Genomic DNA, 18,340 nt, shown 5'->3' with positions numbered 1-18,340 from the left:
GTGTCATCTATCTTAAAACTCATCATTAGGGGGACATTACATCTTATCTTGCCCGGGACAGTCCTGGTTTATATCTCTTGTTCTAGTGCAGTTTTTAAGAGTGCTTCCTTTCCTTTCACTTTCAAAAGTGTCCTAGTTTGGGCTGGGCGCAGTGGTTCACGCCTGTAATCCCAGCCCTTTGGGAGGCCGAGGCGGGTGGATCATCTGAGGTCGGGAGTTTGAGACCAGCCTGACAAACATGGAGAAACTCCATCTCTACTGAAAATACAAAAAAAATTAGCCAGGCGTGGTGGTGCATGCCTGTAATCCCAGCTACTCAGGAGACTGAGACAGGAGAATCGCTTGAACCTGGGAGGCGGAGGTTGCGGTGAGCCGAGATTGCGCCATTGCACTCCAGCTGGGCAACAAGAGCAAAACTCTTCTCAAAAAAAAAAAAAAAAAAAAAACAGAAAGAGAAAAAGTGTTCTAGTTTGAGCAATAAATTGTATGACCTCTCTACTAAAATGAGTAGCCTTTGATCGGTGCCTGGGTTTATTTCTTCCCAACCATGTAGATTCCATTCTCAGACCCACTTCTTCGAGAATCCCCATTGTGCCCTCTATCTCTCCTCTTCCTCAGGCTCAGTCCAGACTTTGATCTGCTTGATCAGGAGTCAAGACTCTTGAGATGCCAACACCAGCAGCCGGATACAATTCAACTGTTCCACAGACTCTTCTTCAGAAAATACTACCTGGTCCAAATTTCCTCCCACCAGTGGCCCTAGCAGGGCATAGCGAGCACAGCTTTTGGGATCCTCCTGGGGGTCATAGCCCAGTTCCACTTGCCCCTGCTGCAGTCGGTACCTCCCGTCTTTGTCGGAGCCTGTCAGCACTGCTATCTGGGTGTCTTTTGTGGCCTGTCCAGAATCACTGTCAAGTAGTTTCCTTTTAAAGGATTTAAGGTAGAGTAGCCCTCCTTGTTCAGTGTATAAGTGTATTGTAGAATCACAGCCAACATTGATACCATGTCAGTAAGGACAGTAGCAACAGGGTTGTCTGGTTCACCAAAGACCCTGTCCTTCTCCACAGAAAAGCACATGTCATCAAACACAGAATAGTTGCCTGTGTGGTGGAAGACAGAGGGACTGAAATGAATAGGAACATTCTGGGCCAAGAGAAGACGAAATTCAGAGAGAAGCAAGTGAGTAGGAGTGTCCTTATGGAAGAGGAGGAAAAAAGTGTTCAGGCGGGAGAGGTCACTGGTGCAGAAAACTTTCCCAGAGATGCTCAGGTGGGAGAACTCCAGGATCACCCAAGGTAGTTCTTTCCAGGTTGATAAGGCTGATAAGGCCGAAGAGATGGCAGCAGCGAATTTGGGGGTGCAATGAATATGATCTTCCAACAAAAGAAAGTAATCAGAGAGGTTGCTAGCAAAGTTCATGAGGAGGGCATGATCTACTTTCTGTCTGGAATAGAGGGCTTCACAGAGTGATGAGTGATTAATGTCACTCAGATCTCCTGGGAGAGGGGAGCTATGATTGATCACCAGCAGCTTCCCGGCCCTAATCTGTGGTGTGAAGAGACCTGAAATAGTGGCAGCTGTTTGGCCAAGCCATTCAGGGTCAGGACCTGACAGGTGGACCAGCACCACGATATACTCCAGCTCACGTTATGAGGAAGCTTGGAACATGGACTGCAGGTTGTCCAAGAGGTAGCTCCCACGAGGATGCTGCATTGAGGCAATCCCCACGGTCAGCAGTCCTGGGGGAGACATGAGGCACATGAGCACTTCAGGATGGTGAAGCATTCCTAGGACTCTCCTCCCAGGTCTTCTCCTTAGGTTGATCCCAGTGACAATTCACATTCCTTTTCCTGGGACATGCAGTCCAGATAGGAGGTTAATATCTGATCAGAAATTGTGATGTGATTTTCTTTGGTCAAAGTATTTTGGTCAATATTTGGAAGGCTCTTGGGGAAGCTTTATGAAGGGCAAGGCTCTCTCTCATGGGCAAGACTGCCGGGTACCAAAGGCAAATTGCTGGCTTGGCAAAATATCTTAGCCTGGCCTTGACCTTCAGAGTTATCTCAGCTACCACAGGTCAACCAGACCTGGATTAGAGGATCTCTGGAAATCTATGTAAACCCAAGGGTCCAATAGTCTACTGCACTGAGATCTGAAGTCCCCATGGCCCTCTTTGCCTACCCTCTACCCAATGCCTTTTCCCGCGCTCCCTCCGGCTCCTCCCCCTTCCTGTTTTCCCCTCCCTGGGGGCCAACCATGACTGAGCTTCACTATGGGACAGCTCCTTCCCAGGGTCACTATGGCCCTTCTGTCCTGTTGGTCATTCAAGGGGTGACCAGGTGGGAGGAAAACACACTCAGGATCATAACATGGATCAAATTCCACAGCATGGCCCTGCCTCAGAGCACACACACTCTTTCCTCGCCACTGGCCAGTCAGTTCCCTTTTCAACCCTCCTTCCTTTTTCTGGCCAAAATACCCTGGCTGATCTTCCCCCAGTCAGGCCACTCCCTCCCAGGTACTCACTCTTTTCCTGGGGACGGGCTCCAGCCAGGGATTGGTAGCTAGCCTGCTGGAGAAGTTGGGAGTCTCTCTGCATCTCCTTGAAGGTTCGCAGATGGTTCTTGCTTTCAGAGTTGATTTGTTTGACAGCTATTTCCAAGCTATGTCCTCCTTTTCCTTCTGAGGATAAGATATGTCAGTCCTGAGGTTCACCCCCAGATTCTCTGGAGACAATTGAGGAGCAGCCTTTGAGGACAGGCTGGGCAAGCCTCAGTTTCCTGTGCCCAGGGAAGCCGAGTGTGGGGCTCAGGGAACCGCTTTCCCCACCTCATCATGAAACCGCACAGGGCTTTCCAGCAGAGGCCATGGGTCCTAGGTTGGGAAGTGGGGCTCCCTGGTTTGTGTGGAGTGCCTGCGGGAAGGGTTAAGTCTTGTGCGGAGTAAGCACTTGCCTGCCCTCACCGTTGTCAGGCTGGCCAGTGTCGTCTACCTTGGCTTAGGCCTGGGCTAGGTTCTGTGAGATGTGCTGGCACCCAGTGCCTGGCCCTGTCCTCAAGGAACATAGGCCCCAGTGCCTCAATTCTAGAGTCCTTTCTTTTGCTCACATCTGACCGTGCACACATTTCTGAACCACTCCCCACACCTGCCCTGTGCTTAGCTCCAGCTGGTCTGAGATGTTTTAGCAAAAATGTGAATTTCAAAGCCTGGCCAGGAACTGTGTGGGGTTTGGTCTTCTCACTTGCAGATGTTGTCCACTTAGGGAAGCTATTTCCAATCTTTCATGTGAGAAATGGGAAAAATCACATCTCCATGCTAGGTCCTGATTGGGAAGTGGCCAGCACCCAGGTCCTCATTGCCTGCTAGTCCTGCCAGTCAGCCTGGTACTTTAGAGGTGGGTGTGCACTGCCCTCTCCACACCTGGAGTCCCCTTTCTTCCTCCTTGCTCCTAGTCAAATCCCACTGATATATGAAGGGATAGTGGAAAGTGGCTGTTTTAAATTCAGGGATTTAGAAAGTAACTGTGAATCAAGCTGGTAGTGTTGGTTTTGAATGATTTTTTCAATAATACACAAGTCCTTTGCAGAGTTTTTGAAGGAAAGCTACAGGAAGTCTCTATCACTCCTATTCCATACCCTTCTGGCAAGCAAGTCTCCTAGTAACCACAAATTAGGCATCTCATTGTCAGTTGTCTCCTATGTCTGGTACTACTCTGTTTTCCCCTGGAAATGTCTGTTTTCTTTATCTATACTTCTCCACTGTCACCATTGATGGTTATAACAAATTACTCATGTATTTCTTTCATGGGTTAGCAATTTACAGAAAGTAAATTGCCTTTTTTTTTTTTTGAGACAGGGTTTCACTCTGTTGCCCAGGCTGGAGTGCACTGGTGTGATCTTGGCTCACTGCAACCTTTCCCTCCTGAGCTAAAGCCATCCTCCCACCACAGCCTCCCAAGTAGCTGGGACTACAGGTGTGCACCACCAGGCCTGGCTAATTTTTTGTATTTTTGGTAGAGATGGGGTTTCACCATGTTAGCCAGGCTGGTCTCAAACTCCTGATCTGACTACCTCGGTCTCCCAAATTCCTGGAATTACAGGCATGAGCAACTGCGCCCAGCCATCTTTTCTTAAGAAAAACAAAACAAAATTATTTCACTTCCTTTATGTTTATTAAAAAAAGTATTCTGTCTTTACTTCTCTTTTCTGAGAACATTTACAGCAATTCTAGAGTTTCCCACATAGATGGGGCCTAAATGTTGACTTTTATTTAGCTATTTTCCTACTTAATAATTGAAAACGGGTTCCACTATCAGGTTCTGGTACTCACCAACAGAAGTTTATATTCAGCATTTTGGATTTTCTCACGGAGAAAGAAGCTCAGGAGGAATAAGGATATAATTGCTGTGACATATTTTCCAAGGCAATGATGCATGCTGCCAGGGGTTGGATGTAGCTCTGCAGAGAAATGTGGGCAGCACATGGATTTTAAGTACCTCCTCGTAGAGGAGCACACAGGCGCCATTTTCTTACCCTTTCCCTTTCTGTTCCTACTTCAAGGTATCACTGGCTTATTCTTTCCTGAGCTCTCTCCCTCTGCATACTAACACCTCTCACCCCAAATTTTTGCTATCTAAAAACGGCAAAAATTGCCATCTAAATGGCCTTTTAAAAGGCCGAGGAGCTTGATTCTATTTATTCTTTACATTCTGTACCTTCCTCATGGGTTTTCAGATGTATTCTTATTTTCTAGTTTTTTTATGACAGGAAGTTAACTAAAGATACATTTATTCACCTGCTTAAGCCAAGGATACGTCTTAGGAGGATCATGCAATAGAAGGGAAAAACCCTCTTGGAGAAGGGATGCAACCAGAAGAGGTGTTGTACCAAGGAAAGGAAACCAAAATAGAAGGTAAAGGGTCCGAGTATGATCCTTTCAAATCCCACATCTCCACTAAACCTCCCCCCTCCTGTCTCTCAGCCATTATGCTGACTGATTCCTCAAGGCTTACCCTTCCAAACTCATGTTTGGTTGGGGCGGTAGAATTTTTGTAGGAGTTTCTACCTCAGAGTCAAGTAAAAAATCGATATTTGAATATAAGCCCTTCATTGCATGTGCCACATTTCCAAGGGAAATATTGAGGTAGCAAGGAAAATGGAAACTAACTGGAAGTTTCTAACCATGTGAAAATTCTTACCATAATCAGAGCAGTATGTCCACTGGAATCATTTAATCTGTCTTTGGCTCTTGGATCACACACAGACAAATATAATTTGAAGTTCCTCTGAAAGCAGGGTTTTTTCTGAAACTAAAAATAAAACAGCCTTAGTGTCTGAAGGGCAGGGCTCTGACTGCACAGAGTAGGTTGAAGCCACTGAATGTCTCCTATAAGACCAGCCAAGCCTGGTCAACACTCTCAGGAGACACTACCTAGCAACCATTGTTCTTTCTGAATGGGGAGCAGGCAGCTCACCATCTCCCCCATCACTTGTAAGTGAAGGTTAGATTTGAGTGGTGAGAAATGTTAACACCAGCTTTCTAGCTGTGGTAAACACAGTAAGTCTCTCTAAATATTCCATTTGCTCCTCTATTCCTGGCCCCCTTGCAGTTAAGTGAGGCCACAATACTAACTCTAGCCAATGAAAAATGAGTGGAAATTAGTATGTGTCCTTTCTGGGGTAAGACAGTAAAAACCCAACATGAAATTCTCCATTTTTTCTCTTCCCTTACTCTGGTGACTAAGTTGGCTATGCATTCCAGATGGCATAGCTGCAAGACAATGGAGCATCTGTCAGCCTAGTTCCCTGAGTGACCATATGGAGCAGAGTCAACACCTGGATGAGACATATAATTTGGGGGAGAAATAAACTTTTATTGTCTTTAACCACTGAGATTTGGGGTTGTTTGTTACCACAGCATAACTTAGCTATCCTGATTTGACCCAGTATTTTAGAAATCATTCAGAATGCAATTCCACCACTTTGAATTAAATTGGCAGGTTTTGAATAATACCTTCAACAACTTACAAAGCCCTCATGGAGAATTGTAAAGAAGAGCTACAGTGAGCTGTTGAGTCTTTCTTCATTACTCTCATTCCACATCCCCTTTCCAGGCTAAGATCAGGCCCAATGGGTAAGTAGATCTGTTAGTTACCACAAATAGGTCATTAAACCTCTATTCTTTCCTAGACCCCCTGATGTTAATGTTTGACCCAAGAAATTTCCATATTCTTCCTCTGCTCTGCTTCAGTTTTATCATTGACATCATCCCACTTTTCCCCTGGCCTTGTGGAATTTTACTGTATGTGTGCATGGCCCAGTAGTCTTGACTTGAGGAAACTCCCATGCAGATTTCTGGAGCTCTTTTTCCTGCATAGTTCTCTCCTTCCTGGAATTCTGCTCTGTAATGTCTGTGGTTCAGAAATTACCTCAATGCAGAAAGCCAGGGAAACTGTAAGGCTTACTTTGTGTCTGTGCTTTCTCTCCTGGGTTACTTGTTGTTCAATGTCCGAAGGCATTTTTTTTCTTATATTTTATCCAATTTTCTAGTTGTTTATAATAGGAATTTAATACCAGTTCTAATTACTCCATAAAGATCCTAAATTCAACTTTTAAATCTAAAAACATCTACAATTATAGATGAGCTTTACTTAGTGATAGTATTATTTTGCTAAAGGCACATGTATAAAACTATAGCATTATGCTATAGGTCATGACTCACTTGAGACTAAATAAGCATCTTTTTCCTTTTCCTTCTCCTACCCCTTTCTACTTTTTCTTCTTAGTCTTTAAAAAAAGCTTCCTCATCTTCTTTCTTCTCTCTCAACCAAAATGCTTCTTTAAAAAAATTTATGTAGAAGTAAAAATGAGCATAAAATTTCCGGTATAAAATACAATTATTAGTCTAAGAGCTAGTATTATTGTAACTTCAGTTTGAGACTCCGCATTTTGTTTTCTACATCATTTTAGAGACGAATACATTTTAAAAAACAACTATTAGTCTATGTTTTTGGACACACAATGTATAAAGATATTTTATGATATCAATAGCTGAAAGGGGTGGGGAGTCAGCAGTATAGGAGCAGAGTTTTTGTATCTATTGAAGTTAAGTTGGTATAAATTCAAATTAGAGTGTCATAACTTCAGGATGTGAAGTGTAATCCCCATGGCAACCTTAAATAAAATGGTTATAGAATATACACAAAAGGGAATGAGAAGAAAAGTAAAACATTACACTACAAAAAACCCCAGCTAAACACAAAAGAAGACAGTAATGCAGGAACGAGGAACCAGAGTTATAAGGCATATAGCAAAACAATAGCAAAACCTGTGTGAGATTTTCCTACATAGCCCTGGTATTTATATGGTTTATTTAAAAATTGGCCCACATTGTTATTTTTCAAAATATAGTTTTCTCGTATTCAGCTGTCCTTCCTTTACATTTTATAACTTGACAATTCTGAGTATTACAATAGTGATTCTTTCCTATTACCCACTGTTGATGCTTTTAGAGAACGTTTATATATTCTACAAATATTCTTTCTTCTTTGTTTTGAGGCAGTGTTTTTTTACTCCTGTTGCCCAGGCTGGAGTGCAGTGGTGCAATCATGGTTCACTGCAGACAACTTCCCTGGTTCAGGCAATCCTCCTGCCTCAGCCTCCCAAGTAGCTGAGACTACAGGTGTGCACCACCACACCCAGCTAATTTTCTGTATTTTTAGTGGAGACAGGTTTTTGCCATGTTGCTCAGGCTGGTCTTGAACTCCTGAGTCCAAACCATTTGCCCACCTCGGCCTCCCAAAGTGCTGAGATTACAGGTGTGAGCCATTGTGCCCGGCAAAATATTCTTTCTTACCCCGAGTTTTTTTTTTTTAATCATCCTACTGTATTATATTTTATTCAAAGTATTTGTTAGCTATCCTGACATTCTTGATCATTGGACCATTATCCTATGTACATTAAAAAAATTCTGTGACTAGCACATAATAATTGTACATATTTATGGAGTGTAATGTGATGTTTCAATACCTGTATAAATTGTGCAATGACAAAATTAGGGTAATTAGCATACCCATCACCTTGAACATTTATTTATTTGTGAGGATAACATTAACAAACCTCTCCTCTAGCTCTTTTGAAACAGACATTATTGTTAACTCTAGTCATCCTAGTATACAATAGACCACCAGAACTTATTCCCCCTATCTAACTACAGCTTTGTACTCACTGAACAATCTCTCATGATGCTTGCTCCCCAACTACTCTCCCCATCCTGTGGTAACCACTATTCTAGTCTACTTCTTTTCTTTTTTCTTTTTTTTTTTTTTTGAGATGGAGTCTCGCTCTGTCCCCCAGGCTGGAGTGCCGTGGCGTGATCTCGGCTCACTGCAAGCTCCGCCTCCCAGGTTCACGCCATTCTCCTGCTTCAGCCTCCCGAGTAGCTGGGACTACAGGCACTCGCCACCACGCCCGGCTAATTTTTTTGTATTTTTAGTAGAGATGGGGTTTCACCGTGCTAGCCAGGATGGTCTCGATTTCCTGACCTCGTGATCCGCTCGCCTCGGCCTCCCAAAGTGCTGGGATTACAGGCGTGAGCCACTGTGCCCGGCCTATTATAGTCTATTTCTATGAGAGTGACTACTGAGGTACCCCACTCGACATACCAAAATTTTGTCATAGCTTATCAAGGAACTATATTCTAGGACCTCCCTTTAGAAGAGGAAGAAGAAATCACAGAGGGAAATTGGAAAATACTTAGAGATAAATGAAAATTAAAATACAACATACCAAAACTTAGAGGATGCAACAAAAGCCATGTGGAGGGGTTAATTTATAGCTATAAATTCTCATATTTAGAAAGAAGAAAGATCTCAAATCAACAACCTAACTTACAGTTTCAAGAACTAGAAAAAGATAACAAAGTTCAAAGCTAGCAGAAGGAAGGAACTAATAAAGATAAAAGCAGAGATAAACAAAATAGAGAACAGAAAAATAATGAAGAAAATACGATGACTCACACCTGTAATCCCAGCACTTTGGGAGGCCGAGGTGGGTGGATCACTTGAGGCCAGGAGGTCAAGACCAGCCTGGCCAATGTGGTGAAACTCTGTCTCCACAAAAAATGCAAAAATTAGCTAGGTGTGGTGGTGCACATCTGTAATCCCAGCTACTTGGGAGGCTGAGGTGAGGGGATCACTTGAACCCGGGAGGCAGAGTTTGCAGTGAGCTGAGATTGCACCACTGCATTCCAGCCTGGGTGACAGAGCGAGACTCTGTCTCAAAGAAAAAGAAAAGAAACTAATCCAAAAGTTGTTCTTTGAAGAGACGAACAAAATGGATAAATCTTTAGCTAGACTGAGTAAGAATAAAAGGAGAGAAGACTAAAATACTAAAATCAGAAAGTGGGACATTACTATTGATTCACAGAAATAAAAAGGATTATAAGAGAGTATTATGAACAATTGTATGCCAACAAATTGGATATCCCAGATTAAACGGACAAATTCCTAGAAACACAAAACCTACCAAGACTGAATCGTTAAAAAATAGAAACTATGAGTTGACTCATAATTAGTAAGATCTAATCGGTAATAAAAAAAATCTCCTGACAAAGAAAGCCCTGGATCTGATGGCTTCTGTGGTGAATTCTACCAAACATTTAAAGAGCTAACATGAATCCTCAAGCTGTTCCAAAAAATTTAAGAGGAGGAAACACTCCCTAGTTCATCCTGTGAGGCTGGTTTTGCCCTGATACCAAAGCTAGCAAAGATACAACAAGGAAACTACAGATCAATATCCCTTTTGAACATTCATATAAAAATCCTCAATAAAATACTAGCCAAAAGAATTAAGCAGCATCTTAAGGATTATATACCGTGATCAAGGGGGATTTATTCCTGGATGTAATAATGGATTAACATATGAAAACCAATGTAATACACCACATTAACATAACGAAGGGGAAGAAAACCACGTCATTATCTCAATTGATGCAGAAAAAGCATTTGACAAAATTCAACACACTTTCATTATAAAAACATTCCACAACCTGGGAATAGAAGAAAATTACCAGAACATAATAAAATCATATATAAAGAATTCACAGTGAACGTCATACTGAATAGTAAAAGACTAAAAACTTTTCCTGTAAGATCAGGTAAAAGGCAAGGATGCCCGCTTTTGCTACTTCTACTCAACATAGTACTGGAAATTCTAGCCAGAGCAATTAGGCACAAAGAAAGATAGAAAAAAATTCCAAATTTGAAAAGAAGAGCAAAATTTTCTCTGTTTGAAGATGATATGATCTTATATGTACAAAGTCCTAAAGATTCTACCAAAAAAACCTGTTAGAACTATTAAACTAATTCAGCAAATTAGCAGGATACAAAATCAACACAAAAACATCAGTTGAATTTCTATGCAGTAATAAACAGAATAAACACTCTGAAAATGAAATTAATGAAAAAGAAATCTATTTCTAATACCATCAAAGAGAACAAAGTCCTTAGGAATTCACTTAGCCAAGGATGTGACTTGTACAATGAAAACTACAAAATATTGCCAAAGAAATTAAAGAAAGCATAAATAAATGGAAAGCCATCCTATGTTCATTGATTGGAACACTTAATATTGTTAACATGTTAATACTTTCAAAGTCATCTACAGATTCAGTGCAATACCCATCAAAATCCCAATGATGTCTTTTGCAGAAATAGAAAAATCCTTCCTAAAATTCATATGGAATTTGCCTTGAGTAGGCAAAACAGTCTTGAAAAAGAAGAGCAAAGTTGGAGGACTCACACTTCCTTATTTCAAAACTCACTACAAAGCTACAGTAATCAAAACGTGTGGTATTGGCATAAAGGAAGACATATAGACTAATGGAATGCAAAAGAAGCCCAGAAATAAACTCTAACATACAGTCAAATGATTTTTGATAAGGGAGCCAAGACCATTCAATGGGAAAAGGACAGTCTTTTCAACAAATGGTGCTCTGAAAGCTGGATATGCACACACATAAGAATGAAGTTGGATCCTTACCTTACATCACATACAAAAATTAAATTGATATGGATGAAAGACAAACTTGAGAGCTAAAACTATAAAACTCTTAGAAGAAAACATAGGCAAAAGCTTCACAGTATTGGATGTGGCAATGAATTTTTGGATATGACACCAAAGGGACTGGCAACAAAAGAAAGAATAGACAATTTAGACTTTATGAAAATTAAAAGCTTTTGTGCATCAAAAACACTATCAACAGAGTAAAACGGCAACCCACAAAGTTGGAAAAAATATTTGAAAATCCTACATCTTTTTTTTTTTTTTTTGAGACAGGATCTTTCTGTGCCACCCAGGCTGAAGTGCAGTGGCACAATCACAGCTCACTGCAGCCTCAACCTACCGGGCTCAAGTAATCCTCACCTCAGCCTCCTGAGTAGCTGGGACCACAGGTCTGCACCACCACATCTGGTTAATTTTTAAATTTTTTGTAAAGACAGGGTCTTGCTATGTTGTCCAGGCTGATCTCAAACTCCTGGGCTCAAGTAATCCTCTTGCCTCAGTCTCCCAAAGTGCTGGGATTACTGGCATGAGCCCCCACATCCAGCCCAAATCATGTATCTTATAAGGGATTAGTATCCAGTTTATATAGAGAACTCCAAACACTCAGCAGCAGCAACAACAACAAAAAAACCTGATTCAAAAATGGGCAAAAGGAGTTGAATAGACATTTCTCCAAAGAAGATATATAAATGGCCAATAAGCACATGAAAAGATGCTCAATATCACTGATCATCAGGGGAGTGCAAATCAAAACCACAATGAGATTCCATCCCACACATATTAGGATGACTACTATTAAAAAGAAACAGGAAATAACAAGTGTTGGCTAGGATGAACAAAAGTTGAAATCCTTGTGCACTGTTTGTGGAAATGTAAAATGGTGCAGCTGCTGTGGAAAACTGTATGGTGGTTCCTCAAAAAATTAGAAATAGAATTGCCACATGATCCAGTAATTCCACTGCTGGATATATACCAAAAGAATTGAAAGCAGGGTCTTGAAATAATATTTGTGGACCCATATTTATAGCAGCATTATTCACATTAGCAACTCAAATGTCCCTCAACAGATGAACGGAAAAACCCAATGTGGTGCATACATAAAATGGAACACTATTTAGCAAGAAAAAGAGATGAAGTTCTGATTCATAATACAGCGTGAATGAAGCTCGAGAATTCCCAGAGCTCTCAGCTAATTATAGTAACTGCAAGTAGAGTGTTTATAGCTAGCATGGAACTCCATTTTTTTTTTAATCCTATGGAGCTCCTATGTTACCCAGGAGAAAGGAATGGAACAGGTATTCCCTGATAGAGGAAACAGTATAAAGATCCTAAGGATTAGACTTGGGTCTGGCCCCCAAAATTGACTGGATCATGAAGTGTGGAATTATGAAGCTGAGGAAGATTGTGTTCACCCTCCAACTCATTCTGGTCTGCCCTTGGGACGTGGTACTTTAACAAACCTCTTCAGTTAATAGCAATTCCTTCTTACCTGGCCCCATTGCATACTAAGTCCTGGCCATGCCCCTTATAAATTAGCAATCTGATTCCCAAACTTTGTTTTGTTTTGTTTTGTTTTTGTTTTTTGAGACGAGTCTCGCTCTGTCGCCCAGGCTGGAGTGCAGTGGCGCGATCTCGGCTCACTGCAACCTCCTCCTCCCGGGTTCAAGCGATTCTCCTGCCTCAGCCTCCTGAGTAGCTGGGATTACAGGCACCCGCCACCATGCCCAGCTAATTTTTGTATTTTTAGTAGAGACGGGGTTTCACCGTGTTGGTCAGGCTGGTCTCAAACCCCTGACCTCGTGATCCACCCGCCTCGGACTCCCAAAGTGCTGGGATTACAGGCATGAGCCACCATACCCGGCCCAAAACTTTGTAAGGCTAATAATTTGCAAAAGCAAAAACAGCATTTATCTGGACTGATGCCCATCTTAAACAGAGTGGAATAGGGAACACAGGTTACAGAAGGAGAAAAAAGAGCATTGTCACCGTGAGAGTAGCCAGAGAGATAATGAAGAGAGCTAAAAAAATGGAGTATCATCGTAAAGATGATTTCAAGAAGGATGAGATCTCATAGAAATATAAGAAAGAGAATGTAGAAAATGCAATGAAGAGGTCACTGGCTACCTTAAGAGTAGTTTCAATGGACAGGTGAATTTTGAAGCCCAAGTCTGGTGACACAAGAATTGTCTAGGTGCTGAAGAAACAAAGACAATGGGCAAAAGCTGTTCTTATTAGTCATGGTAGATAGAGGAGGGAACAGTGTTTGTCATGGAGGTTTTCAGGACAGAGTAGACTTGTGCATGTTTGTAAATTAGAGAAAGGAGCCTATAGGTGGGAAAAAATGTTCATTTCTGTAATTCCTGATGTGCAAATTTTTGTAGACTCAATTATCACGTACTGAGGCTATACTGCCCTCTTGTGGTGCAGAGTGCCCAGAAACTTTATTCTAAATTAGAAGTCTGCAAACTTGCTGTAAAGGGCCAGACGGCAAATATTTTAGACTTTGAGGATCATTCGATCTTTGTCATTATTACGCCTTGTAGAGTGAAAGGAGCCACAGACAGCTCTTTGAGGAAGACCTGGTCCCAGCTGTACCGGAACTCTGGTCCACCCGCTCCTGCAACTGACTCGCCGCTGTTCACTCTCCAGAGGAAATCATGCCACAGACGCAGCTTTTAACAACATGAGAAAGACATCCCTGGAACCACAAGTTAATTCACTGAATTAGAATTACCCTAACCGGCCAGGCGCGGTGGCTCACGTTTGTAGTCCCAGCATTTCGGAAGGCCAAGGCAGGTGGTGGATCACTTGAGCCCATGTTCAAGACTAGCCTGGACAATATAGAGAGACTCTTTCTCTACAAAAAATACAAAATTTATTCGGGCGTGGTGGTGCGCACCTGTGGTCCCAGCTACTTGGGGGGCTGAGGTGGGAGGATCTCTTGAGCCCAGGAGGTCGAGGCTGCAGTGAGCTGATATCGCGCCACTGAACTCCAGCCTGGGCGACAGAGCGAGACCCTATCTCTGAAAATAAAATTACCCTAACTAGCTGCAACCTAACATCCCTGGCGAAGATGTGTGCTGACTTGATCAAAAGTGCAAAGGAAAATAATCTCAAAGTGAAAGGACCATTTTAGATCCCTACCAAGATTCTAAGAATCACTAAGGGAAAAACTCCTGTGGTGAAGGTTGTTTAAGACTTGTAAGAATCCAAGATAAATCCCCATAAGAATCCACAAGCGACTCACTGACTGACACAGAACTTCTGAATTGCTAAATTGATTACTTTCATCAGTATCGAGCCAGGTGTTGAAGTCACCTCTGCACAGGATTAATCAATTTTCTTTAAGTGATTATCAGTTGGTTAAAAAAGAAAAAAAGTAGCCACAGATAATACATAAATAGGTAGGAGTATTTCAATAAAACTTTATTTACAAAAAATATGTAGGGGTCAGATTTGGCCTGCAGCCTCTGGTTTGCTGGCCCTTGATCTAAACCTGTGTTCTCAATATTTGGACGGAACATTAAAGTTATCTGGGGATTATTTTTGTTTGCTTTGTTTTTAAGAGAATAACTCCTGGTCTTGAAGGGTCCTCCCTCCTCAGCCTCCAGAGTAGCTGGAACTACAGGTGTGGCCCACCAGCCTGGCCCTCTAGGGATTGTTTTAAAATAATGTGAGTGCCCAGGCTACACCTCAGACTGATTGAATATGAAACTTTGGGTGTAGGGCCAGGTCACTAGTACTTTATAAAATGCCACCACCAGGGAGGGAGTCCATTGTGCAGTCACGGCTGAGAGCTACTGATTCAAATGAATATGCTTCTAGTTTTAAGTGCAGCCCACCTTTATTGAGTGCTTATTATGTGCCAGGTGCTGAGCTAAGAGCTTTCCATATATTGTATTATCTCATTTAATCCTTAAAGCAACTCTATGAATTGGGAACCATTATGAAGCTCATCTTATAGATAAGGAAACTGAATTTTTGTGAGATTAAGTAATCTGCTCAAGGTTATGTAGCTATTAAGAGAAGAACAGTGATTGAAACTGAGAACATCTGCCTCTAGAGCCTGAGCTTCCCATCGCTAGGCTACTCTATTTGTTACTATTATTTTTAACTGAAAACCACTGAGAACTATGTGAATTGAACTATTTGTATCATATACTATATTTTATTTTTAAAATTTATTTTATAAAATAGAGATGGGGTCTCACTATGTTGACCAGGCTGGTCTCAAATTCCTGGCCTCAAGCAATCCTCTTGCCTCGGCCTCCCAAAGTATTGGGATTACAGGTGTAAGCCACCACACCTGGCCATATATTATATTGTATTTTATTTTTTGCTTTTGAGACAGTCTCAGTCTGTCACCCAGGCTGGGGTGCAGTGGTGTGATCTCCTGGGCTCAAGTGATTCTCATGCCTCAGCCTCCCAAGTGGCTGGGACTACAGATGCCCGCTATAATGCCTGGCTGATTTTTGTATTTTTAGTAGAGACGGGGTTTCACCATGATGGCCAGGCCGGTCTTGAACTCCTGACCTCAGGTGATCTGCCGGCCTAGGCCTCCCAGAGTGCCGGGATTACAGGCGTGAGCCACCGCGCTCGGCACCAATATACTATATTTTAAATAAGGCGGGTAAAGTTAATCACAAGCAATTTTCCCTAGATTTAATAAATGCAATAAATGCAGTTTTTCTAGTGCCACAGCTTTTTTTTTTTTTTCTTTTTTTTGAGATGGAGTCTCACTCTGTCACCAGGCTGGAGTGCAGTGGCGCGATCTTGGCTCACTGCATTCTTCTTATGAATCAGATTCTTCTCAGATCTTTTCCACAGCTTTAGCACATCATAGAAATTCATTGTTTAAGTACACTTTCAGTTTGTTTTCTGTTACAGGTTTTCTCTTAGTTTGACTCCACGTGTACTAACTGTTACACGCATCTGTATAAGAGACCACCTGAGCAGGCTTAGTGTGAGCAACAAGGCTGTTTATTCACTTGGGTGCAAGTGGGCTGAGTCCGAGAAAGGAGTCAGCAAAGTGTGGTGGGATTATCATTGGTTCTTATAAGTCTGGGATAGGCCGTGGAGTTAGGAGCAATTTTTGTGGGCAAAGGATGGATGTTACAAAGTACATTCTCAAGGGCGGGGAGGATGTTACAAAGTACATTCACAAGGGCAGAGAGGACGCATTGTCACAAGGGCAGGGAGGAATGTTACAAAGTACGTTCACAAGGCGGAGTGGGAGACTGTATTGTCACAAGGGCGGGGAGGAATGTTACAAAGCACATTCACAAGGATAGGGAATATCACAAAGTACATTATCACAAGGGTGGGGGAATGTCACAATGGCTTGACCATGGTGCGGCCAGCTCAGAGGAACTTACACTTAGACTACTAATATTAATCAAAGGCAAAAGTTCAGTATGACTCTTTTAATCTTAGAGGCAATATAAGACAGTGGTTTTTATTTTTATTTCTTATTCTTATTTATTTATTTAACAGAGATGGTGTCTCACTATGGTGACCAGGCTGGTATCGAACTCCTGGCATCAAGTGATCCTCCCATCTCTACCACCCAAAGTGCTGGGAGCCACTGCACCTGGCCAAGACAGTGTTTTTTCCTGCCTCAGCCTCCCGAGTGGCTGGGACTACAGACATGTCCCATCATGCCTAATTTTTTTTTCCGTACTTTTAGTAGAGATGGGGTTTTACCATGTTGGCCAGGGTGGTCTCGAACTACTGACCTCAAGTCATCCACCTGCCTCGGCCTCCCAAAGTGAACAGTGTTTTTTTAATATATGAACTTTGGAGATAGTCTGAATTCTAACCCTGCCACTTGTATGTTAGGTACTAACTAGTCTTAGCATTTTAATAAACTGGAATGGGTTGCCTTCCTTCTGACTCTATGTATTCTGTCCTCATGCAGTAGAAGCAAAAAGGAATCAGTCACCTAAGATGTTTTCAAATAACAACTACCACAACTTTTTCACCACTATAATAACAGCTGAGAGGCTTACTATGTGCTATTTTTAATGCTTTTTATGGGTTAATTCAATTAATTATTTCAACAACCCAGTGAAGCAGGTGTTTTTATTATCTGAAATTTACAGGCAAGGAAACTGAGGTTCAGAGAGGTTAAGTAACTTTTCCAAGGTCACACAGATAATAAATGGCAGAGGGAAGTTTTGAATGCAAGCAAGTCTGACTTCACAAGCTGCACTCTTGACTACTTTCAAAATATTGCTTTTTTATACTAAACTGCCTTCAGTAGGAAATCCCACTGTCATGTATTTATTTATTCAAACCGAAGGGATACTTTTCCAATACCTCCAAAGCAACGATTCCCAGGCTTTAGGGTTTCACAGGCTATTAAAATTTGAAAGAAAATTATGACAACCAACATAGATTTGCCATCTTTAAGTTTTCAAGATAAAGGAACCTTAAAAAGCAAACACCTCCTGTGAGCATTTACTATTAGTGCAAAATAAATAACAACTTTTTTTTTTTTTGAGATGGAGTCTTGCTCTGTTGCCCAGGCTGGAGTGCAGTGGTGCGATCTCGGCTCACTGCAACCTTCGCCTCCTGGGTTCAAGCTATTCTCCTGCCTCAGCCTCCCAAGTAGTTGGGACTACAGTTGCCCGCCACCATGCCCGGCTAATTTTTGTTTTTGTTTGTTTGTTTTTTAGTAGAAACGGGGTTTTACCATGTTGGCCAGGCTGATCTTGAACTCCTGCCCTTGTAATGCACCCGCCTCGGCCTCCCAAAGTGCTGGGAGTACAGGTGTGTGCCACCGTGCCGGGTCTAAAGGACAGCTTAATACCAAAAAAGTAGGGTGGACATAATCTAGAAATATAGCATTCGAATGCTGTATATATTTATCTGCTGTCCTTGAATTTCCCACTTTTCTGAGGAAAATATTTGAAAACAACATTTTCCTTTCACTTTCTTCCTAATAGCTAGGTTAAGCCACTTGCATTTAAACATAATAACAATTTTAGTAACTTTTACTTGTCTTCCTAGCAAGAACTTGTATCTTCTGGTCTGGAGATTAACAGTGCTATTAATTAAAAATTGTTGCTTTTTAATAAAAGGTGGAATGAAAGAGTAGGATCATTTGTTCCACTATATTGGCCCAAGGACTTAAGAGTCTCAGAGGATTTGCTTAAAATCTTCTCAGTCTAGAAATTTTGAAAGATGAAATAAACAGTTTTGAGGCCGGGCACGGTGGCTCACGCCTGTAATCCCAGCACTTTGGGAGGTCGAGGTGGGTGGATCACAAGGTTAGG

General features: G+C 41.9%; 1 pseudogene across 1 annotated transcript; it reads right to left on the bottom strand.

Moving 5' to 3' along the window:
- Window positions 1-518: 518 nt before the first annotated feature.
- LOC100615939 (alpha-1,3-mannosyl-glycoprotein 4-beta-N-acetylglucosaminyltransferase-like protein MGAT4E) lies at window positions 519-1,504 on the bottom strand (annotated as a pseudogene). Its single transcript, XR_010151068.1, has one exon. The product of XR_010151068.1 is annotated as an alpha-1,3-mannosyl-glycoprotein 4-beta-N-acetylglucosaminyltransferase-like protein MGAT4E (transcript).
- Window positions 1,505-18,340: the final 16,836 nt, after the last annotated feature.

This window comes from Pan troglodytes, chromosome 1, assembly GCF_028858775.2.
Source record: "Pan troglodytes isolate AG18354 chromosome 1, NHGRI_mPanTro3-v2.0_pri, whole genome shotgun sequence".
Taxonomy (NCBI): domain Eukaryota; kingdom Metazoa; phylum Chordata; class Mammalia; order Primates; family Hominidae; genus Pan; species Pan troglodytes.
The sequence above is the reverse complement of the archived record's forward strand: the minus strand, read 5'-3'. Positions and strand labels throughout refer to the sequence as shown.